The following is a 24,605-nucleotide window of genomic DNA, read 5'->3' as shown; positions in this document are numbered from 1 at the left end:
TGAAGACTTAGGGGAAACCTGGGTCCAGCCCAGAAGGGGAGCCGGTGACCCCAGGCAGGCCATGCACCCCCATGTCCACCAGTCTGGGGAGCCCCGGTCGCCGGGTGGGCGGCAGCAGGAGCCAGAAGGGCAGGCGGCTGTTTTCTGTCCGTATGAAGCTTTACGTCTCCAAAGCTCCTTCCCGTCCGGGAACAGGCCGCAGCCCCTCAAACCCCCGTCCTGCCCTCTCCGACCCAGCAGAGCTGAGGCTGGGACCCAGCGCTGGTTTCCGAGGGTCCTGGAGCCCCTTGGGCTGGGACTCCGTCCCAGTGGGGGTGGGGACCTGGTGCCGCCCTCCAGGGAGAGAAGCGTCCCCCACTCCGCCGGCCCAGCCTGCAGGTCCTGGGATTCAGTCTCCAGTTCATTCCCCCACTGCCCCCCCACCACTCCCCAGAGACAGTGCAGGCAGTGGGGGGCCCAGACACACCCCAGCGGGAAGCGGCTGACCTCCCTGGGCCTCAGTTTCTTCAGCTGGAGGGTGGGCTTAAAATAGCACTTATTACTAATTATTACTGCCTGTTGTTAATTTTTAGCAACAGAATCCTAAGGATCACTGGAAAGGCCACCGAGGTGCTGAGGGGAATGCTGTTTCGCCAGGGTCCAGCACCCAGGAGGACACTCGGCCAGGGAGGCAGCTGGGAGGGGCCAGACGGCCCCCCCCTCCCCCGCTCCCAGAAGCCCTGTGCCCACCAGGGGACAGACAGCTACGTCGGGAGAGAGCTGTCAAGGCCAGGCCCCTGTACGGCCCGGTGGGAGTGACCCCTGAGACACAGGGCATCTCGCACAGGGCGCGTCAGAAAGCCTGGGTGCGGTGGCAGCAATCCAGGACAGGGAGGCGAGTGCCAGGGAGAGGGGTCCTCCCTTCTCATTCAGACGGAGGCGGCTGGTGCTGTGGGACCCCGTGAATATGCCCACCACCCCAGTCCCGTCCTGGGAAGGTGTGGCGCCGACCCCCCTACAGCTGGGGTTCTGTGGAGCCCGAGCCCTCTCGGGCTGGTGGCCCAGTGTGGGACAGGAGGGGGTCCCCGGTGGCCCCGCCTGGATCTGCTCCTCTGACAGCCAAGGGCCCCGACCGCCTGTGCTGGCCTGTGAGAACTCATGGAAGCCCCTTCCCCTGCGGGGCCTCAGTCTCCTCATCTGTTACATGGACTCATCCTCGCAGGCCCTGGTGTTTGCACGCACTTACTCTGGGGCACTGAGCAGGCCAGCAGCAGGGGCTGCCTGGCCCCCCTTACTGTCCCCATACCCAGAGGGCCTGTGGCCTGCGGATGCTGGACCACCCCCCGCCCCCAGACGGCTCAGCCAGGGTCAGGGCCCCTTCCGGGCTGCCCAGAGGCCAGCGCTCTGTGCCTTCCCTCAGCAGGGCGTAGTCCCTCGACCTCCCCAGTTTGATAGGGACAGGCCCCTTCTGCTCCGAGGGGTGGCCAGGGGTGGAGGGCATGTCGGGCTGGCGGCCGCCCTCTGTCCCCGCCTCTGCCATGGGCTTTTGTCAGTGCTGGACTCCTGGGGCATTTCAGGTGGAGGGCTCCTGGGTGGGCGCACAGATGGGAGGGGGGTGTTTCGGGCCCCCCTACCCCAGTGCTCCCGGCCGCTCCTCTGCCCTCATCCGCAGGGCCCTGCACCCTGCTGCCCCCATTCTGTCCCTGCAGAGTGGTCAGAAGCACCTGCTCCCTGGGCTCCGGGACCCACCACAGCCTTGACTTTCACGGGTGAGCCAGGAGACCTTGAGAAAGCCAGTGACGGCTCCCTGCCCATGCTGTGCATGGGGTGGGCAACACGGAGGGGGGGTGGCATACCGGGGCCCAGGGCTGGGCACGGTCGCGCTTCCAGGGCCTAAAGGGAGGCTCGGAGGAGGAGAGGAGCCCTTCCTTCCTCTTCCTCCTCCCTTCTCCCTCCTTTGGCGCGAGTGCCCTGCAGACATGCCCTCCTGCCCACGCCCCAGCCTTGCCCCGCTGTCCGGCCACCTCTCAGGGTGGCTCACACTCCATCCATCCACCCCGAACTGCCTGCCTGTCAGCAGACCCTCTGAAAGCACGGCGTCTCCCCGAAGCCCCCGCCCGCCGCCCAGCAGCTAGCGTGGGAACCGCCTGCCATGTGCGCCGGGGTGGGCAGTGGAGGACCCGTGAGCCGGCGGTCCCCCGGGGGCGGGGGCGGGGGCGGGGGCGCTGACGTGGGCTCCATGAACAGGCCCTGGGTGCAGAAGCGGAGGGCCTGGGGGTCCAGCTGCCTGGGAGGCGCAGGAGGCAGCCGGCCCGGGGAGCCTGGGAAACCCTCCCCCCCGCCGGGCCACAGGCCGGGGCGGGAAGTCAGGGCCACGGGGGCTTTGTGCCCCACACAATCGCAGCCGCTCTTGTGCATAAAGGGGCGGACAAAGGGGCCTTCGGAAGTGGCCACGCTGCCCGGCGCCCGGGGAGGCCCCAGGAAGCCAGCGCTCGCCGGCCGCCCACCCAGACACCCTCCCTACGCCCCGCCGCGGGGGGCCAGCTGGGCTCCAGCCACTCACAGCCTGGGCAGCTGTGCCGAGGGTCCGTGAAAGCTGAGAGGACACCCCCCAGCTGGCCCGGGGTGGGGGGAGCCCCCGGAAAGCACCAGAAGACTCCCCAGCAAGGGCAGCTGGGGCAGCTAAATGCTGCTTTCTCATCCCCCCGAGAGGAACAGGAACTGCTTACACAGTCAGCGTGGGCTTCCGAAAGGCCTACTGGGCCGGGGCGGGGGGGGGTCCTTCTGAGGGGTGGCTGGTTTGCCAACAGGGTGCAGCTCAGGGGACTTAAGATGCATCTCTTCTCCTCACCCCTCCCCACCCCCTCCACTGGCCAGTCACAGCGCTAAGACCCATGGGCCCGGGCCGCCAGCCCCTCTGGGTCCCAGCCCGCCCTGGGAGGAGCAGGGAGTCTGCCGGCCCCCAGGAGCAGCGGAGGGAAGGCCCCGGGAGGGATGGGATAATGCCCCCTTCTTCTGGCATCTGGCAGAGCCTGCCAGGCCCCGGGCTTCTGAATGCCCACGGGAGCCACACACGGGACTCTGTCTCCCAGGCAGCCCCCTGCCAGGCCCGCGCCACCCAGCGAGAACAGCCTTTCTTCCCCGCCGGCCGGAGCCGAGGCTTCCAAAAGAGCAACAGCGGCAAGGGGAGCTGACCTCCATTCAGGAAATGAAGGCTCCCCCTGCCATGCCCCCCACCCGGCTTTGGGGGGCTCAGACCTGGGAAGGGAAGTGTGTCTGTCACCCCCTCTGTGAGTCAGGCCTGCTCCCCCCAATGCTGCAGCTCCAGGATTCCCAGCCGCTTGGCTCAGCGCCCCCCGCCCTCCTCCAGCCCCCCACACCGCCTATTCACCAAGGGGCTCTGGAGCCCGGCACAAGGCTCGTGCTGTTGGCCGGGAGAGGGGCTCGGGCTGAGGCCCACGCGGTGCTGTGCTGGGCGGAGGCTCTAACTGGGGTCACTGTGCATGCTTGGAAGGTGGCGGCACTGAGTGAGGAGCCAGTGGTGGGCACAGATGCGGCTCAGAGGCCGGCTCAGGGGGGCAGTCCCACCGCGTCCCCCCAGGCCACTGGCTCTCTAAGGACTCACGTTCATGTAAGGGGTGAACGGAGCTCATGGCTGGGGTTGCCGGCGGCCCACCCCTGACAGTCCACTCGGGGGTCAGTGTGTGGACAGGGGCGGGGCTAGCCGGGACTTCGGGGGGACTGGTCACTACTAGGAAGAGAGTCTCAGACGCCTTTTGTGTGGCTTTTAGGGAGCACGTGAGCCTGGAATCGAACCCCACTTTACGTATGAACAGAAAGGCACTTTCTGCACAGCTTTTGTACACACACACACACACACACACACCGTGCATCCGCTCTGATCTGTACGGCCACCCCGTGTGTGGGGGGGAAGCTTATGCTTTGCGTTGTTCACAACCTTCCCAAGAGTCGCCGTTCTGGCACCGTCACCACGGATGGCGGCCCTGAAGTCACCCAGACAGCGCACCTACCACGGCGGGCTCCCGTCACACAACGCCTCGCACGCAGAGCCCCGCGCGGGCACGGCCGCTGCACCAGGCCGCGGCGGCGGGCTCTCCAGAGCACGAGTGCCTGAGCCCGGGTCTCGACACACACACGTCATGTTGTGCCACGCACTTCCTGACGTGCTGCCCTCACAGCGAGGACACGGTGGGGGGACCGTCACACATGCCTGTGGACGTGGGTTCTGTTTCCCATGACCTGCACGGGGGGGGGGTCAGATCTGTGACGGAGAGGGGGCGCTGGGCCTGACGGGATGGGGCCGGGGCCCGTCGGCCCGCCACCTGCCCTGGGGGTGAGCATGGCTGCGTGCACTTGGGGGCCAGTGCTTCCCCCCTCCTCTGGCATGAGTAGGTGGGCCACCCCGTGGCCCTGGGGGCCGGCGGCAGCTACCTTGTCTTCATGAAGGGGATGCTCCTGAGGACAGAGCCGCCGTGGAGGATGGGGACGAAGGACCTTTGTCCTTGGCGGCTGCACCGAGGCCTGGTGCGCTGGTGTCCAGGGACCTCCAGCTGTGCAACATGTGTGCCCACTGGGGAGGCAGCGGTGCCCCGGTGTTGGGCATAATAATCACACGAGGGGTTCAGGGTCACACACAGCCTCGGTTTTCCCTTCCCAAGGAGGGAGCCACAGTGAGCAAAGGCGCGCCCTCCTCTGACTGTGGAAGCCAGCACGGCTGTTCCTGAGCCTCTGGGGGCCACTGCGGGCCGAGAACGGCTCAGAAGGGAGCAGCTGCCACAGGCATCTGCCCCGGGTTCTCCCGCCTCTGGGACTTGGTCCTGGGGGTCCCCGTGGGCCCAGCAGAAAGGCGTGAGCCTAGGTCTCCGGAAGACCTTGAGGTGGAGTGTCCCCTGGGCAAGCCCAAACCCCCGCCAAGCAGCCTGGCCGACTCGGAGACTGAGAGGCAGGCGCACCTGGAAGGGGCTTGGGAGTCACCTGCTCTGACTCCCTTGGGTACCAGTCAGGCTCGGCACTGCCACAGCGACACCCCCAGCTGCGGGGGCTTGAAGCAACACGGCTCACGTCTCACTCGGGTTTAATGCCCGCTGCAGAGTGGCAAGGCGCCCCTGCCCGCCACAGTCCCTCGGGAACGCAGGGAGGTCCTGAGGGGCGGTGCCTCCCCCACGGCCAGCGCTGGGAAATGAGACGGCCGTAACCCCCAAACCCGCTGGCCCCTCGCAGCTGCTCTCGAGAAAGATCACGCATCTCTTCCGATTTCGGCGGCCACGCCGAGTCACCCGGCCGGGCCTGCCTTCTCCAGGGCTCCTGCAGGGAGGGCCAGGGAAGGCCGGGACTCTGAACAGCCACTGCGCTGCTCCAGTCCCCCATGCCGGCCAGCAGGCCAGCCAGCCCTCCCTGGTCCTACCTGGGCTCCCAGGGGCACCTTTCCTGGACAGCCCTGCCCCCTCCCCAGCTCCCGCCCCTCTAGTCCGCACTTCGTCATCCGTTCGCCCGCCAACATTCACCGAGCGCTATCTATCTGTGAGCCCCAAGACTCCCAGCTTCAGGGGGCCCTGCCACCCTCCTCCGCCCCCTCCCAGCCCCATCCTCCCGGACCTCCAGACCTCCTCCGCCAGTGCGTGCCAGCCCCGGGCACACCCCCACGGCGGCAGCCACGCCCTGGGCTGTTCCGTGGACTCGTTCACCTGTCTCCTCCCAGAAGCCTGTGCGCTGCTCACGGACTGTCTGTCGTGGGTAAAGCGCCGAGCCGAGGGAGGGGATCCAGGCTGGAAGCTTTCTTTCTTGTCTCCCCCCCCCCCATCCCCCTGCTTCGTACTGTGGGAACATTCTATAACGCGCTTAAAAAAAAAAAAAAGTCAGGAGGAAAATGTAACACCCTGGAAAAGCAGTCAGGATATCTTGTTATCGCGAAGTGATAAATTCAGATTTCAGCATCGCAGGTAAAAGATGACCCCTGTTCTTGTGGAGGCATGCACACAGCAGCTCCCGGTGTGGCATTCTGCGATACGATGCTTCGGTTTTATGGGACATTCCCCTGACACAAATTCAAGCCGTTGAAAAAGGGTCTGTAGCCCTGGCTGGCGTAGCTCAGTGGATTGAGCGTGGGCTGGGAACCAAAGTGTCCCAGGTTCGATTCCCAGCCAGGGTACATTCCTGGGTTGCAGGCCATAACCCCCAGCAACCACACATTGATGTTTCTCTCTCTCTCTCTCTCTCTCCCTCCCTCCCTCCCTTCCCTCTCTAAAAATAAAATAAATAAAATCTTTAAAAAAAAAAGAAAAGAAAAAGGGTCTGTACATGAAGAAAGATACAATCCACTTCCCTCCCCTCAGTGCAGCTCCCTGGGGACTCTGCCCCCCGCCTTGTTCACCCCCAGAATGGAAACAGTCCTTATGTGTGGGGGTGGGGCTGCAGGAGAGGCGTTCTTTTCTGGGCTCTTCTGAAGTTTCTATTTTTTCTCAATAGGCATATATTGCTATAGAAATAAGAAAAAAAACCCACATGCATTTGTCAAGCGCTCAGAATTAGGAGAGGCCTTGAACTTCCTCCTTGGACTCGGAAAAATCCGGCTCGGTGACCCTCCATGGCCCCGACTCCAGTGGAGTAGACTGGGCAGCGGAAGTGACATTTCTAAGGTCCACTTGCAGTAAAGCCCTGCTACCTGCCCTGACTGGTGTGTGGCTCGGTGGGCTGGGCATTGTCCCAGAAACCTGAAGGTCTCAGGTTCCATTCCCGGGCAGGGCACGTGCCTGGGTTGCTGAGCCAGGTCCCCAGTAGGGGGCGCATGAGAGGCAACCACACATTGATGTTTCTCTCCCTCTTGTTTCTCCTTCCCTTCCCCCTGTCTAAAAATAAATAAATATTGTTTTAAAAGTCCTGCTTCCTCACCTCCCACTCTGACCCCGGGCCTCCTGCCTCCCCTCCCTCCCTAGGCCTCAGCACCCAGGTCTTCCAGACGCAGCGGCAGCCCCAGGGAGAAGACACCTGTTGCCCAGTGGATTCTTCCCAGGGATCCCACCGAGCAATTCTCCCATCTGCCTCCTACCCGGCGCCTCCCTCGAGGTGGCTCCGAAATACAGTGAGGGCAGAAAGGGAAGCCGCCAGAAGAATCCCTTTTTCACACGGATCTCAGGGTAAACACAACAGGCCTTGTTAAAACCGCTCCTTAATGAGGCTCCTTCCAGGCCTAATTGTCGCCATGGCGATGACCCCTAGCGGCCATCTTTAATTAACTTGGAGTCAAAGTCACCCAACGAGCTCCTGCAGTAAATTGCCCGCCAGCCCCGGGCAGTCACGTGGTCCCTCCTGTGTCCTCTGGCCTCCCTCTGGCACAGGTGATGGGGCAGAGAATTCTCAGCTCCAGCCGTCTTGTCACCTCCCCCTTCTCGGCCATGGCCACGATAATCACGACGGCCACAGTAATAGTAATGGGAGCAGACACGGTGCTGAGCGCTGTAGACGTGCATTCTCGCTTTTCACCTTCTCAGGAGCCCTGGCGGGGGCGGTGCCCCGCAGCAGGGTGAGGCGCCCTTGGAGACCTCCTCCGGCCGCCCTCTCCAAGGCCGGTAGCAATGCCACGCGCTGCCTCATGAGGCCGCTGTGAGCGCGGAGGGACACCCATTGCAAGGCAGGGCTGGCCGCTGAGAGTAGTTTCCGTCACAGTTCCCCAGTTTATTGCCCCGAGGTTGGAGAATTAAAAATGCAGGGGGAAGGAGTTGTTGGGACCAAACGTCGAGGCATTTCCCGCACGGCCCCTTGTCTCAGGGCCACGGCCCTGGGGACAGAGCTCTGGAGAGCCAGCCACCTTCTCCAAGAGCTGGATGGCAGCGTTTGTCCGCCCGGGGCGGGGGCGGGGGACTGGAGCCCTTGCTCCGCCCCGCCTGGTGGGCCCGCGCTTCCCCCCGAATCCAACCTGGTCTCTCTCGACGCGCTGGAGCTGGCTTGGTTTTTCACACTGGGGGCTTTGGGCAGCACACCCTCCCCTGGAGAGGAGGGGTATGCTGGGGTCCCCAGGCTGAAGGGACCTCGCTGTGTCCCTCCAGCCTCCTGAAGGCGCAGTCTTGGGTCAGGGAAGCTGACAAGTCGTGGGTTCCTTTCTCTAAACTGACTCTGGGTTCGGGGTTCCCCACTGCTACCCCGGTCCCAGGCCACCCTGCCCACCCTGCCCGGCTCTCTCCCTTCCCTTCTGTCCCCCGAGCAGGGGCAGGAGTCCAAGCTCCCCCAGGACTGCCCCGCCCTCAGGGGACAAAGAGGCAGACCAGCAGGTGGGGGACCAGGCTTCCTGGCATGAAGGGGTGACCGGACCCAGGCTGCCTCTGAGCCCCAGCTCCTTCTCCTTCTCCTCTCCCCAGGGAACCGTGGGCAAATCACTCTTCACGCCACTGCTTCCCCGCCTGTGAAATGGGCCCGGAGGCAGATCACACCTCCAGCACAGCCCCCCGGGGGTGTTGCTAAGCCATTAAACTGTCTGCGTCCGCGGAGGAACTTGCCGCCTCCACGGAGGGCTGGTGGGCGGCCGTGTTCACACCGGCTTCACAGGCAGGAAAAGTGGGGCGACCTGCCTGCCAGGGTCCTGCTCCAGGTCCTCAGACCAAGACCCTGGGCGCAGGGGACAGTGGCCCTCTGCCGGTTACTTTAAGGGCCCCTCTTCCCTTGCCCCACCATTTCAGAAACTTCTGTCAACAAAAAATTCCCCCCCAGAGTGTTGCCAAACAGAGACACTGGAGTCCTGAGGGTTTGCAAACTGATGAGACAAGCGGCAACCTTAGAAAGGAAAAACGCCTCTCCGCAGACCACAGAGAGGCTGCCTTTTATAGAAAACGTCCCTACCCGTGGTTCCTATTAGGGTCCATTTCATGCAAATGAGGTTTCCAAATCATGCCCGTCTGATTGGTCAGTAGAGATGCAAATGAGGATATAATTTGTAGGGTTCTGATTGGATGGGCCAGGTCGCAGTTCATTGGAGCTGGGTGTTGAGGGGGCAGCGGAGAAGCAGAGCACAGGTGACCCCCTCCACGGGTAGTACCCACCCACTGGGCTTCCCCAGCCCAGGCCCCTCCAGATCCTAAACCCGGTTCCCTTGCACTGTACCCATCTGGCCTCTGTGTCTGCGTTGGTCCCAGGGCACCTGACTGCTCCACCTCCACCCACAACTTCCTGCCGGGGCTGGTGCTGCATTGCCCAGTATGTGCACTGCACACAGTAGGTGCTCTGTCAAGTTTTAATTCTCTCCCACTGCTCTTGCAGGGGGCCCGGCCACGCTGTAACGACTCGGGCTCCCCCTACTGGCGTCCAGGGTAATGACCTGAGCTGCTGCTTTTAATTTATAGGGGACGCTCCAAAGCACCCTCTGACCACTCGGACCCCTCCCTGCCTCCTGCCTAAGTTACACGCAAGAGGCTTCCAGGAAAATCTTATTTTCCTATAACTTTATCCTAAATGCAAACAAGGTGGAAAAAATGCACTCATTGACGCAACAAATATTTACTGAGTGCTCAGATATTAATCACTTTGGCTAACACTGATTGAGCACTCACAGCTCGCCCGGCATTGCATGGCTCTCCTACGTGCATTAGCTCACTTAACCCCCATCCAGGGGAGTGGTACTGTTATTATCTCCACTTCACAGTGGGACACGGCCAAGGTCACTCCCTGGTAGCTGGTGTGTGGCTGTGGTTTGTTTGTTTGGTGTGTGGCTTGGAACCTGGGTGTTTCCAGAGCCCGGTGCCCCAGCCACCATATTATACCACGCAATGCTGTGGTTAAACAAGCAAATGAACAAACAAAAAGTCATTGGAAGTGGCTTCGAAGCATCCCCAGCTCTCTAATTTCCCTGGGGAATTTCTCCTAGAAAGCGAAACAGATGAATGTCTTATCTAGACGGAGACGTTGGGGTTTTCCTGATTATGTGTTTGCTCGTGGCACCACAAGAATACGACGGTTTGCCTGCATGTTGAAGGCGAGGTGAGGTTTAAAAAAAATAGATAAGAGCATGCAAACCACTCACAGTTTGAGATCCCCACCCTGGCCCTTCAGAATTGTACTTCCTGCCAGAGTCGCCACTGAATGAGGCTTCATAAGATTCAGGTCCGGGCCCTGGCTGGCGTGGCTCAGTGGATTGAGCGAGGGCTGTGAACCAAAGTGTCGCAGGTTCGATTCCCAGTCAGGGTACATGCCTGGGTTGCAAGCCATGATCCCCAGCAACCGCACATTGATGTTTCTCTCTCTCTATCTCCCTCTCTTCCCTCTCTAAAAATAAATAAATAAAATCTTAAAAAAAAAAAAAAGATTCAGGCCCTTGTTCTTCTCCCCTAAAAGCCCGGGCCATGAAGGAACTTGACCTCCTGCTCTCTGACCCCTGTATCCCAGCCTCCCCTTCAGTTCAGTGGCCTCCCTGCGGGCCTGTGCCTGTCTTTGGTGCGGGTGATACGTGCTGTGACCGAGGTACATGGCCTGGCCCAGGGAGTTAGGGACTGACTGCTCCACCTCGGAAAGTGTGCCCGCGTGAGAAAGCCAAGGAGCCAGACCAGGCGAGCAAGAATGTGAGAGAGGAGGGAGGCCTTGAAGACCAGCGAATCCATCCATTCATCCGACAAGGGGACTTCCTAGGTGCCTCCTGCCCCTGCCACTGTGCCTCAGGCACAGGACAGCAATTATCTGGTCCCTGAAACTGATAATCCGAGGTGAGAACTAGAAGCCACTTGCCCTCCGCCCCAGGGTGGCCCCTGTAGCCCGCCCCAGGCCAGGGTAGTAGTGTGCGTGTCTGGTGGCTCCTCAGAAGCTCCTCTGCAGACAGTCTGTATGTCCATCACCACTGTACCCCAAGCCCCGAGCACAGAGAGCGGTGGAGTCAGACAAACTCCCCCGCAGGGTCCCTGGCCGGTGACCATCCCGCCCCCGCTTGAACCCTCCCAGTAACAGGCATGTGCTAGTGTCCATGGGATTGCTTCCCCGGGGATGGAGTGGTAGGTCGGGATCTTCCTTCTGCAGCCTCTCAGGCCTGCGGTCACCCGCCCTCGGAGCCTTTCCTGAGACTGGGGAAAAGCTGCCAGAGAGGCTACCAGAGAGGCTACCAGAAAATCTACCAGAGAGCCAGGCACCGGCCTGCTGTCTTTGGCGCCCAGTCCAAAGGGGAAATCTCCCCAAGGGAGACTTCTCTTCTTCCCAAACGGCCTGGGGAGACCCACGCGCAGCCCGGAGGAGAGCCCAGGCTGGCTGGGGGTGGAGCTCACCACACAGTGAGTAGGTGGGTGGGGACTCAGCCCACGGAACCCTTCTGCGTGTCTGCTCACGAGTGTGCCTGGGAGAGACTGGCCTGGGTGTGCAGAACACGGGCGGCATCTCAGTGCAGCGGGGCTCCCCCGAGCTCGCACGTCATCCTGCGCTGGGGGCCGTGCGTGGGGCTGTGCATGCGTGTGCTTACGTGCAAGCACTTCCCAGCCTGGTTCTGTGACACTGTGGGCCTGCGTCTGAGCGTGCCTGCACGCACGTGTGCAGGTGTGCTCACAGCCTCATCCCGGGCCCGTGTGAGTGGTTGTGTGTGTGCAGAAGTCATATCGGAGCCAGTGTCTGGAAGACACGGTGTGTGTGTGTGTGTGTGTGTGTTACACACTCTCCAACCTGGCCTCACTTCCCCAGCCCTGTGGACGTGTGTGTGTGTGTGTGTGTGTGTGCGTGCGCGCTCCGATCACACAGGCCCAGCCCAAGCAGGTCCCGGCGCTGGCCGAGCTGGGGGAGGGGGCTCAGGCGAGCGCTGTGCAGGTGACTGGCATGGACGAGCACCCTCCAGAGCCTTTGTCTGGTGCCCACTGCCCACGGCCTGTAAATCCCTCGCCCTGGCGGGACCTCGGCGGCCCTCGCTCCAGACTGCCTTCTCCAAGCAGCCCCTTGAACGCGCAGCCCCTTTCCCAGCCAGGGGGCTGAGGAGGGGGGTGCATTCATCAAGGGGAGTTTTTGTTCCGTCCGGTGAAAGGCCTCAATGGCTGGGAACACCGTTCTAATTACAGGGAAGCCCGGCGTCTGCGGGGGACACAAAGGGCTGTGGTCTCATAGCAGCTCCTTCCGTCCGTCACGCGGGGCCCTCTAATGATGGGGTGAGGGCTCTGAATGCCTAAAACAAACTCGAAAAGGAGGGAAAATAAAGCCACCGGGGGCTTAAAATATATTAAATTACCCCGATTAGGAGTCGTGGCTTTGCAAGAAGCTGGTTGGAGAGGCGGCGGAGCCGGGCCATTCACGTGGTGGGGAGGGGTCAGGGGGTCGGCAGGGGGGCGCCCAGCCCCGGCCCATTCTCATGCTAACACCGGGGACACGCTGCAGGCTGAGGGGGCTGCAAAACAGGAATGGATTTGCCATAATCCTTCCCCCCTCCTCCTTCTCCCCTCCGGCCCCGGAGAAGCATCGCCTAATTTCGGCCTCTTCCAGCCTGTTGGGGCCTCGGGACAGGGCCATATCCCGGAGCCTGCGGCTCTTGAACTTCTTACCCCTCCCTCCTTTTCCAGGGCCTGACCTCTGACCCCCGGAGGTTCCAGTGCAGGGGGAGGGGTGCCAGGGTGCCCGTGCCAGTGCGGGCACACGCTCACACGCACATCTTTCAAAGGTGCAGTTATCCAGTTACCCCTTTGCACGCACTCACACACACACGCCACGCACAGACACAAACACTCCTTCCCCCCTGCACACGCTCCGCTTCACAAACACACCTTTTGGTAGGTACAAAGTTTGCAGACCCAGTCTCCGCGGACGAGTACACGCAGGCCTCCCACCCTTGGCCACACATTCCAGACGGGGACGCACGCACGCACGCGCACAGCCCTTCAGACGGCCCCCTACGGCCCCGAGCAGGTCCGGTTTCAGTGTACCTGAAGCAGGCTGAGAAGACGGGTCGGCCTCCCCACCTGGGCCTCAGTTTCTTGCTACTCCCACGAGGGGCTTGGACCACATGTTCTGGAAAACCCCTTCTGTCTTAGAAATTAGGAGCAGCCGAGTGGTCGGGGCGTACACACACGCCCTGCACGGTGCACACAACCGTCTCGAGCGTCGGGGGCGGTTTGGATGCTCTCAGCTCCTACAGCGGGTGGCCGCGCCGCCCCGCCCCGCCTCCTCCGCTAGCCAAGCGCATCAGTGGCTCTGTGGGTGCGACTCTGCCGGTTTGGGACGGGGTGGGGGGACGTCAGGTGTGGATCTGAACCACCGGGACCCCCAGTGCGGCGCCCCAACATGAGAGCGGCTCTAACTCGCTCCTACCAGGCCCAGGGCTCCCTCTGCCGGCGGATCTGGAGCAGGTGCCAGGTGCGTCCGGAGGCGGGAGGGAGACACGTGACCCTCAGACCACGCCCCAAGAGCCGGTTGCAGAAAAAAGTACGTCCCTGTACTCGGCTCCGAGGTGGAGGACTCAGGGAACCGCGGGCCAGGCTGGAACAGAAGCTGCGAGAGTAAACGGGGCAGAGGCAGTGTGGAAACAGCAAGACCCGCCTCGCCCTTCCTTCTCCCTCGTGGTCTCTAGGAACGGCCCTCCCTTCCTCCGGCACCCTGCGGACGGCCGGCGGGCACGGGTGTGTGGCGGGCCTGCGCCCGTCAGCCTCAGCCTTTCCGTGCGGGCCTGGCAGCCAAAGGGGCGCCAGGAAGCAGCCCCAAAAAGGTCCGGCCCCTTCCTCACCCACCCCACACAGAAAAGGCAGGGACCCCTGAGTCCCCAGAAGACTTCCCTCGGGGCCCCTGGGTGAGCAGAGGCCGCACCAAGCCCTGTCCCGGGAGGGGAGCGCCGAGGCCAGCGCTGACGAAGGGGCGCGACCCCCAGAGGCCGTAGGGAGCGCGGCCGACCCTGCAGCCTCGGGCGCCCAGGCGCTGGCTAACGGCGGCGGGAGCTGGGGCACCAGAGGCCCACGGCTTGAAGGCCCAGGCGCGTCTGTAGGCCGGATCGTTTCCATGGACAGAGGGGGTTTGCAAAGACACGACAGCATTCGGGAGACCCTCCCCACTCACTCCACGGGGCCCAAGGTACCGGAGATGTGAAAATCAGGGTCCCTTGTATTCCCGAGGGGGGAGGGGAGACAAGGGGTCGGCTGACGCCTACTTTCGAGGCCGAACAGCAGGCTCCAGGTGCCTCCAGAGCCCCCCGGTCCCCTCTGTGCCCTTGTGTGGCTCCCTCCCGCGCCCCAGACCTGAGGGACTCTCGGCTGGCTGTGAGCTCTCTTTCCCGGGGTGACCTAAGCTGAACCCCACAACCTCCCCACACTCCGGCCATAGGGGCAGGAGAAGTCCTGTGGGGCCACCCATCGGGAAGAACCCTGGTGAAGTGGCGGTGGGGGCAGTGGGGTGGGCAGGGAGAGACTGGGGACCAAGCCACCCACTCAGGCCCTTCCCTGGCCCCAGCCTCGCCCCCAGGGCCTCACCCAGCGAGCCCCCCCGCTCACCCCTGCGGGCAAGGAAACCCGCCCGGAGCTGCCAGGCCCTGCTTCCTGCTCACGCTGCTCCTCCTGGGTCCTTCTGAGAAGCCAGTGTCGGGGCCCAGAGGGGCAGCGGGCGCTGAACCAAGGGGAGTGGAAATGGGGGTGCGACCCACAGAAGGGGACTGAGGCCCTTACTGGTGCCGCGGAGCTCCGGCAGCGGTGACCCGGGCACCCTCTGCTCCCGTCCCTCAATCCCTGCCGTGCCCTGAAATCCGTAGATGCCGGCGGAAGGGCACTCTCCTGGGCCACACAGGCACCAGCCGGGAGGAGAGCCACAAGTGCCCGTCCCCGAATTTCCCCCAAACACAAGAAAGCCTCGGAGGCAACGCTGAGCCTCTGGACCCTGAGGGGGGGGGGAGGTGCCAGGGGAGAAGGGGCTGGTCGGGTGCCCTGCGGGGCTGGAGCGACACCCCTACCCCGCCCTGCTGGAGGCGCCCCGCGGCCCTCCCAGCCCCAGCCGGAGGTCCCTGACGGGGAGCAAGGCACGGGGGGAGGGGGGCACTCTGTTGCCACAACCAGAACCCATGTGCGCCGGAGGCAGCCCCTGAGCCTGGGCGCAGACACGCCCCGGCTCTCTCAGCGCAGGGGCCGCCCGAGACCGAGTCCAATGTGCATCCCGAAAGGCCGGCAACCTGGGAATTTCGGGGCGTCCCTAGTCGGAAGCGTATCTCCCTGAAGTCGGCCTCCCTGTTCCCGTGTCCGACCTCAGGCGCGGGGCGCACCCCGTCAGTGACTTCCCTTGAATCGTCGGCAAAAATGGGACCTCGGGTTTTGCTTTTTTTTTCCTCTCCCTAGAACATTCCCCCCAAAGAGCAGCTGTGTTTGGGCGAGCTCCCGCGGGGTCTGCTCCGGCGTGATGGCGCTGCGGACGTGGGGCAGGCTCGCCGCGGGGCCTGGCGCCAGCGCCGCGGTGAGGGCGGCGGGGGTGGCGGTGACCGGGGACTCTGCGCCCCCAGAGTTTCTGCAGAACCCCGAAGCCCAGCGTCCCCGCAGGCCCCTGAGGCAGCCTCGGTTCCCCGTCTCAGGCCCCGTGCACGGCCTCCCCAGGAGAACCCCGCCCCCCACCGCCCCCGCAGCAGGCCTCCCCGCAACGCGGCCCGGCACCCGCGCCAGCACTACCCGCAAACCCCCAAAGGCCCTACCCAGTCGTTGGCAAAAGACTCGAGGCGGGATTTTCAGAGGCTGCCTGCCTGCGGTGTGAAGGGAACAGGCTAGGAAACCCCAACGTGCGGAGAGTTCCCCAACATCCCGGACCCTCCTCCTCCCCAACCTCGCAGCGACCGCCGCCCGGACCCTGGCCAGGGCCCCGCGACAGAGCCCGGCTTTCCCAGTGGCTCTGGGCTTCCACTTGTTGAAACACAGGATGAAGTCGGGAGAGCCGTAGGACAACAAAGCGGTCTGAGAGTGTGGCACTGGCGACATCGCCACGCTTAGCAAACGCTTTCATTTTCGGAACTGCCTGTGCCCCCCCGGGCCCCCCCCACACACACTTCACGGGTCTGGAAAACCCACAGTGTTTCCGGGGGAACAGAGCCGCGGACAGGGGCGCCCCGTGTACATCTGTTGGGAGGAATGGATGGATGGATGGGTGGCGGACAAGCGAGGCCTGGGGACCCAGCGGCCTTGAACCTCGCTGGCGGGACTTTGTGCGCATCCGCAAATTCCCGTCTCTACCCCCCCCCCCCCCATCTCCCTCCGCGCACTGGGAAGCCTCAGCTGCCTTGGAGAGAGTACCACTGGGCGTAGTCGGGACCCAGAGGAGCCACTTTCGGGGGCGAGAGGGGTTGCACGTTGAGTTGCCCCATCCTTATATATCCTGTGTCCTGCGTGCCCCCGTGTTAGTGAGGCCCAGGTGGGGGGGGGGGGCTGTGGGGAAGAGAAGGCAGCCCGGGAGAGGGCAGGGCTGAGACGGAGGATCAGCCGGGTCAGAGGGGCCCACCCTGTCTCGGTTGGCGGACACCAGGGGCCAACATTTCCAGTATTTTGTCCAACGTGTGAGGGGACCCACGGGGCTTTGTGCAAATGTGTCCCCAAGCCTCTGTGGCCGGGACGCGGGACAAGGGCCCACTGAGACTGGGCATCCCTCCTGCTGCTGACGTTTCCTATCGACGGGAGAGACGTGGGCCGTGGACCCAGCAGCCTCCTCCCCTCCGTCTGGCCTCGCGGTTCGGTCACGCACCCACCTAAGAAAAGCGCGTCTATTTTAGCCTGCAGGAGCCTCGTGTGGCGAGCGCGCGCGTGACTAGACGGTGGGGGGAGTTCTGCAGCCACGACCGTGCAGATGGGTTGAGGAAAGTCACTTTTCAGAAAAAGGGCCAATGTCCCCTTCACAATGGGCGCTGAGCACCTGGTAGATGGGGCTGGTGTTTATTCATGAGCAGGTACTTTGGAGATGGCGATTAGAACGGCGGCCCGCGCCGCCTCGCCAAGGTACTTAAAGCCCGGCAGGTGCAGCCCTCCCCGCGCGCAGCCGGAGCGCACAAAGCCCGCGGAGGCAGAGCCGTGGGGAGGGGGCGTGAGCGCGGCTGTGCCCGGCGGAGGGCGCGCGCGACTCCCGGGCACCTTGGCCCTTTGTTCCTTCTGCGAAGCCAAGGCCACTTCCCCGAGGGGCGTCCCGGGAAACCCTCCCCTCTAATTACCGAGAATCCCCCCTTCGTTCCTTCTCTCGGAGTCCAGCCGGGCAACTCTCCGGCTGGCGGGTGCCCAGGACTCCGCGTGAGACCCGGCTACGCGTTTGCGTAACAGCCGCCTGTGGGCTTGGCTCTGAGCTCTGCGGCTGGGGAGCGAACTCCTCCACGAGGGGAGACACAGAAACACAACCCGAGCCTGGGAAGCGCGCGCGCGGGGGCGCGGGGCTCGCGGCCGCCCCCGCCGCCCAGGCGCCACCTCTGGCAGTGCGGGTAACCTCGGGCTTTCAGGTTTTGTTTCAACTCCAAGGGGAGAAAATTAAGGTCTGTCGCTTTCCACCGCTTCCTGGGGCCAAGGTCGTGGGACAGACCCGATCTCGCCCTCAGAGTGGCTCCAGAATCCCTAGGGACCCCCCCCCCCCAACTCTTGCGCACGACCATCGAGCGATCGGGGCCTTGGCTGGGCACCGGGAAAGAGATGCAGCCGAGAGGGCAGCGCAGCTCGCCAGCTGGGGGTGGGGAGGAGGGGGCGGCGCTGGGAGGAGCAGGTCTGGGGGGACCCGGTGCAGGGTTCTCTGTGCCCAGGGACGTGGAGCAGCCGAGGGTGTCCTGGGGACGCAGCCCCGGAACCTGTGTGTGAGCGCGGGCACTCTAGGCCTCATGTGTGTGTGTGTGTGGCGGGGGGGGGGGGGGGGCCCTGGGCAGGATGTCTGTGGCTCTTTTTCCATCACTTCAAAACACAGGCCAAGACACCTCCAGTCCGCAGCATGGGAGAGGAGAAAACTGGGTTTCCACCGAGTCGGACTCCCTCTGGGGAGAAAATCCTTTGGGAATAGACAGCGAACAGGGGGCAGGGTTTGCCGTCGCGCGGGGTTCTTTTCCTCTCCACCAGGGAAACCCGAGCGAGGGCTCTCCTGCTCCAGGCCGACCGACCAGGAGGCTGCGGCTGTTAGCACTCACGGGTTTTCTTGGGACCTTGGGGCCAGAATACATTGCGGATAAACTAATCCCGACTCTGGGACGTGAGCGCAAACCCGAAGCAGTAACCGGGAGGGCAGCCGGAGACCCGCAAGGCCAGCCCAAGGCTCACGCCCCCGCTGCGCCGCCAGCCATCAGCCGGGCGGGGCCGGGGGCCAGACGGGGGTGGGGTGGGGGTGGGGGTGGGGTGGCCGCGACTGGCTTAAAGAGGTCACCAGAGAAGCTGGTCACCCCCTGGCGTCTTCCGCCAGGACCTGAGTTAGGGCCCGGTTCTAGGGGGAAGGGTGCCCTCCGGTTATATGCACAGTCTGAGTCCGCTGCTCCGAGAAGACTCGGGGTGACTGCAGAACCACGTGGCTTGCCACCAAGGCCCCCCCCCCCAGATGCCAGAGGCCGCCCTCCCCCACGCGCGCCCACAAAACAGCAGAGCAAACAGCCTCACGGTAGGACAGGCGGCCTCGGGCAACTGTCCTCAGACGGCGGAAGAGCACGGAACAGGCCGCGCCACGCCCCACTCCCTGAGGGCGCCGAGTCTGGACCGCGACCGCGGGGCCTGGAGGCGGAGGGCGGCCGGGGGCGCCCCGAGACGAACTGAACCGCCGGGGAGCGCAGCCTCCGGGTCCCCCCCTGCCCACGAGAGGCCTGGCAGCCCCGCATGTCGGCAGGAAGTGAAAAGAACTTCCGCCGGGTGGGGTGGGGGACACTCGAGATGACGCATCGCGAAGCTGTCTTTCAAGGGTGGGTCCGTTCCCCAGACCTTTAGGGCACGCCCAAAAGATGCAGGGGAGGTCGGGGGGAGGACCGTGGATTCGAAGGCCCACCACTGATTTTCCTGGCGCCCCACATTCAGACGACATCGTAGAAATACCCGGCGTGGGATTCCTGGGGAGGAAGCAGGTGAGCTCAGGTGTGAGCTTTGGCCCCGGAGTCCCCAGGTGGGCTCCCCTGGCTAAAAGCTGTCCTTGTCTAAGGAAGCCATCTGGGCCAATGCATTTCGGGCCAGGGCGTGGGCATCCCGGCTTCTAATTTGTGGTGTCCCTCAGGCAGTCCAGTGAGTTTGGCTGTGAGGCCCCCCGCCGCCGACCCACTGAAGCTGGAGCCGCTCGGGTGCCCCCTGATTCCCGCCTCAGACCCAGCAGGTTGGGGCAGCGCCCCCCCCCCCCCCCCCCCCCCGTCCGCAGCCTCGCCGGATTCTGGAGTGAGTTCGGGCAGCAGTCTCCCTGGGCCTCTGTGCCCCCAGCTGGGATGCCCCACGTGCCCACGTTCCTGGGGTTTGGTGGTGGCGTCTCAGCCTTCTGGGGATGCGTCCCAGCCTTCTGGGGACTCGAGGAGTACCTGTCTCACTGCCCTGCCCCCCCCTCGTTTGCAGTCCAGTGGGTGCGGCACAGTGGGCACCATCCACTGAAATTCGAGTTCGGGCCACAGGGCGCCGGGCTGGGAGGCCTGGCGTGGGCTGCCCGCCTGCACCACCCGCTGTGGGTCCCTCCGAGGACGGCACGGGGACGGCCCTCCGAGGCCCACCGTGTGGGGGAGCCCCGAGGAAGCCCGCCCCTCCCTGCCATCTCCGGAAGGAGGATTGAAGAGGCTCCGGCAAGGGAAACAGGTCTTCACTCTCAGGTCCTTGACGGGCAGCCCCAGCGTGGCGGCGAGCCAGTGCTGAGCTCCGCCAGGACACTGTGGTTCTCACGTCCGCTCTGGCGATGAACTTGGGGGGACGTCCCTGCCTATCTTCCTTTCCTCACCTGCCAAGGGAGGGTCATTGTAAAAGAAGGCTCCTACCCTCTCGAACCTGGGGCTCCAAGGAGCGTGAGGGAGGGCAGCACAAGGAATCTCCCGCAGGCTTCTGAGGACCCTTGGGGGGCACCGGGGCTCGCCCCTAGAAAAGTGCGCACTTCTCGGAGAAACACCCTTCGGCGAGCCGTTTGGGGTGGAGCTGGGAGCACAGACCCCGGGGCCTGGATCCACATGGGACCCAGATCTGCCATGTGCTAGCTGCGTGGCCTTGGGCCGCCTCACTGCATCTCCCTGTGCCTCAAGGTCATTGTCTCTGACACAGGGATGAGTAACGGGGCCCCCTCCCTCGCAGGGCCCCGGGGAGGACCGAGGGAGCTCCACCACAGGCAAAGCCCTTGGAAGTGGCACGCCTGGCACAGGCCAGCTCTTCCCAGGAGCCGCCCAGAGACCTGGGCGCCACCTCACCCCTCCCGGGCCTCTCGGTTCCCGGCACCGTCATTGGTCACCGATTCCGTCTCCGCACCACACACGGGCAGGACGGGACCCAGCCCTCCCTGGGTCCCCGCACCCCAGGAACCCGGCAAGGAAGGCAGAACACCTGTGTGTATTGCCTGCCGGACGGGTGCCTTGCCTGAGGTATCTCTGGGCCTCAGTCCTTTCCCTATTTCCAGCACAGAAGCAAGGTGAGTCCATGTCTCTCTCTCTCCACCTCTCCGGCCTCGATCCCACCCACAGGCGGAGTCAGCTGTGTGAGAGCACACATCCCCGGCTGCGGGATGGAAGACCCGGGCGACCCGGCCCCCAGGAGGGGCCCTGCTCAGAGGCGGGGAGGACCCCAGTGCATAGGACTATCAACGTCTCTTTTTCTCTCTCTCCCCATGCGAATGTCACACACACGAGTGTCAGCTCCCCCAGAGCCGGGCTTTTCTGTCCTGTTCCCTACGGTCTTCCCCTTGCCTGAGGCCCAGTGCCAGGCCCAGAACACCAAGCGCTCAGCAAATGACCGTGAACTCTGAGAGAGGAGAAAGACAAGTCCACTCACCAGATCGGCTTCTGCAGCAGGCTCTGGTCTTGACTTCCCTCACCAGGAGGTGGTGGGCAGATTTTATAGCTAAGAGAAACACACACACACACACACACACACACACATCTCTCTGATTTCTCTCCTCTAAATCTCTCAGTTTTCTGCAGGGTCCCCCTTCCAAGTCCCCTGCACCGACTCCTCCGCACATACACCCCCGAGTGGCTAGGCTCCAGGGCAGACTCGATTTCAAGAGCCTGTATTTAACTGGCCGCCTTCCGAGACATTGGGGGTTCAGGTCCTCGTCCTGGGGCTTGGGCTTTCTGCCTAGAGGATGGAGCTGCTGTTCTCCCACAACCCGGGCACCTTCCCAGATGCCTGGTTAAAGAACGTGGAGACCCGCTGTGGCTGTTTTTTTTTTTTTTTTTCCTTTTCGGAGGGGGAGGGGTGTTGCTTTTTTTGAAAATGCAAAGTGACAGTAGCACTGTCGTTAAAGGTGGTTACTGTTAAAACACTAATCGTGGCTTTCACCTGGGGATCCGCCTACAATGTGTCAGGCACTGGGCCCAGCACCACATCTTTTTTTTATCTCCTCAACAGGCCCATGAGCCAGGTGCGCAAGCCCATCGAACAGACGAGGCCATGGAGATTCGGCAAATGTGGTGGGGTTGGTGTCGTGGGTGAGGGAACACGACACTCCAAAGTCTGTGCACCCCCCACCCTCGACCTCCCTCCGCCTCTGGGCGGTAAGGGGAGCAAGAGAGTTTGTGTGGAATGTGACGTGGGAGCGGGGCCAGCGACGGGCTTAGGGGCAGAGCTGGGATGCTCACACAGGGAGTCTACACCGGCTGGCCTAAGTTCAAAGCCCGCCTGAACCTCTTTCCAGCGGACGCTGGAGGCGCTTGAGTTGACCCCTGCACACCCATCTCCCCTGCTGTAAGAGAGAGCTGGGGACAAGCTCCATCTCCTTCAGTTAGGAGCACTACATGAGTTAATATGTATCAATACCTTTTTCTCTCCCAGTCTGTTACGGGGTTGCATTTACGCCACCACCCTTTGCTGCCTTCAGTATCCCCGCCCTACTCATCAAGGAGTCGGGAACCTTGGCGGTTGGGATGAAAAGTAGTGGGTGGTCCGAGGCGTCACGATGAGCCAGGGAGAATCTTCCCGCGAGGGGAGGGAGGGAGCCTCCTTTGCAGATGGTTGTGGGGGGGCGGGGGCGGGGGAAGCATTTCGGTTTCCCGTTTTAAAAAGGTGCAAACATCTTCCCCGGCTCCTCTGACGCCGAGTGTCAGTGATGAATCACCTGCAGCAGGGAGACCTGCCGTAGGTAGGTCACGGTGTCCGTTTTTAGTCACCTTCCCGGCGGCCCCAAGGAGGCCTTGCGGGAGGGCCCGGGGCTTGGGGCCGGGCTTGAAAGCTCAGCCCCTGCAGGCCCTCGGAGGACCCAGTCCGATGGAGGAGCCTTGGAGAGTGTGGGGGACTCCCTTCTGCCATTTGTCTTTAAAATTTTAAAGCAATGTGCAGGCTTTTCCTCCTTCTCCTTTTTTTTTTTTTTTTTAAACAGAGTACATAGAACCAGCCTTTTCCCTGCTGGTTCTGGCTTGTGAATGAGACTTTGCGTATAGACTGAAACATCCCTGGGAGATGTTAGCTCAGTTGGAGCCAATGTTTGGAGTGGGGGGCAGGGGGGAGAAGATGACCTCAATTGTCAATGTTTTTAAAATTTATGTGTTTGATTTTTTTTATTATTTCACCCAGAACCTATTTCATTTATTGTCTACTGAGCATTCGCCAGTACAGCTGCAAGTGTTAAGAAGAGAGGGAGAGATGTGGGTGGAATCTGGGCAGACTTCCTGGAAGAGGTGACACTTGCTAAAGTTTGACCCAGCGGAGATGGGAAGGGGCGGACTCCTGAAGGCAGAAACGTCATCCCCAGTGAAAACCCCGGGGAAGAGAAACCCGGGGACTCCACCGAAAAGAAGAGGGGAAGGGACATGGAAGGGGCGCGGTGTGGCTTCAGGGGAAAAAGGCTGTCCGGCGACTTCTGATTTCCTGTGAATGGCGGACCCGGATATCGTGGAGGTTGGGACTGTATGGAAAGCAAGAGCACGCGGACGACCTGAGTGACCGGCGGGAAAGGGGGCCGAGGTCGGGGCCCCTCAGAAGCCCCCCGGGCCTGGGCCAGGCGGTGGGCCGGCTGGCGGAGCGACAAGCCAACCCCCGCCCCCCCCCCGCCCCCACGGAAAGCAGAAACCCGGCGCGCGGGAACAGCAAGAGGTCCCAGGCGCAGAAACAAGGACCCCGGACGGCCCCAGCCCCGCCTCTGAGTCACCGAGCACCCGGCGCCCCCGCGGCTGCCGCCGTGCGCCCCAGGACCTTCGCTGAGGCGCTGGGCAGGGCGGCGCGGGAGGGACGCCCGCAGCCCGGCTCCGCTGCGCCCGGCCGCACGCGCGCCGCCCCCTCTGCTCGGCGCCCGAGGGCGCGAGGCCCACCCCGGGCCCCTCTAGCCAGCTCCCGAGAGGAGGCGAGGAAGAGCCCGCACTGACAACGCAGAAGTGCAGGCCGGAGGCTCCCCCACGAGAGCCGGGGGCGCTGGGCGCCCCGCCGCGGGCCCGGAGCAGCAGCGCGCCCCCCACAGGCCCGGCGCGCCTGCCCGGCCTCCCGCCGCGGCGCGGCCTGCCGCCCTCCGCCCGGCTCCCGGGCTCGCGCCGAGCGGGGCCGGGGGCGGAGCACCGCGGGGCGGGCGGACCAGCCCCCGGTTCTTACCTCAGCGCGAGCGTCCGTCCGACCGAGCTCGTTTGGCGGCTGGGACTGCGGACCGGGGAGGCTCCCACGGGCTCGGATCGCGCCGACCTCCGCCCGAGCCCTCAGACCCTTCGGTGGCCCCGAGAGGGGCGCCGGGACCTGGGGACGGGCGCCGCGCGGGCGGGAGGAGGCGGCTCCCGCGGGGCGCGGCGGGGCGGGGGCGTCTGCGGGGCCCCGCCCGGAGGGGACTCCGGAGCGATTATCTCGAAGAACAAAGGCGGCGGGGAAAGGCCCTGCGCCCCCCCCCCCCGCCCCCCGGGCCCGGCCCTGAACTTGAACTTGTATTTGACACTTTGTCCCGACAGTGGCGAGGGAAGCCCTTGCGCTACGGCAGGGCGCACCGTCCAGCGCGGGAAGGGAGCCGGGCATCCTCAGGCCCCCCCGCCCCCGTGCGCCCCCGACTGCCTTGGGCTCCGGGGTGCTGTGGTCCCCGCGGCCCCTCGGAGAGTCGGGGCGCGGACCGCGCCTTGGGTCTGTGTCCCCAGCCCCCACCCCACCCTGGGCCCGGGCTGCGCGGGGCCCGCAGGATTCTCTTCACGTCGCGTCGCCGGCCGCTATTGAGCCTCTAATTGAACATTAATGGCAGGTGCCGATGAGGTCACTGGCGCTGGCTTTTCTCACACATTTTTCATGCAAATTCGCGAAACTCTAAACAAATTTAAATAAAAAGCTCTTTGTGCCCCTCAGTCCTCTCCCTCCCTCCGGGGTCCTTGGGGCCCAAGCCCGCTGCCAGGAGGAGCGCGGCCCGCGGGGGGGAGCAGAGCGTCCCGGACAGCGCCGCCTGCCGGCCGGTGGTGTAAACCCCGCCGCGCCGCTCGGGGCCAAACGCCGCGGGCTGCCCAGGGGGTGAGGGACCTTCCGCGGAGGTCACGGGCAGGGAGAGGCGAGCAGGGAGGCAGATGGGCGGCGGTCAAGGGCCTGGCGTCTGGACACCCCCCATCCCCGCGGGCCTGCTCCGTCCTTTGGTTAAATGGGACTAGTGCCCGG

The 24,605-nt window shown here is 63.8% G+C and overlaps 1 long non-coding RNA gene across 1 annotated transcript in view; it reads right to left on the bottom strand.

Annotated features, from left to right (window-relative positions):
• Positions 1 to 23,742, bottom strand: part of LOC118497734 — a 48,698-nt gene extending 24,956 nt beyond the window's left edge. Inside the window, exons 1-2 of the long non-coding RNA XR_004900269.1 lie at positions 23,580 to 23,742; positions 20,832 to 20,900 (exon numbers count right to left, since the gene is read on the bottom strand). This is a non-coding gene — a long non-coding RNA (uncharacterized LOC118497734). The remainder of the gene's footprint in view (positions 1 to 20,831; positions 20,901 to 23,579) is intronic.
• Between the last annotated feature and the right edge of the window lie 863 nt (positions 23,743 to 24,605).

The sequence above is a fragment of the Phyllostomus discolor genome, chromosome 12, assembly GCF_004126475.2.
Source record: "Phyllostomus discolor isolate MPI-MPIP mPhyDis1 chromosome 12, mPhyDis1.pri.v3, whole genome shotgun sequence".
NCBI lineage: Eukaryota > Metazoa > Chordata > Mammalia > Chiroptera > Phyllostomidae > Phyllostomus > Phyllostomus discolor.
This window is presented reverse-complemented; position numbering and strand designations above follow the sequence as displayed.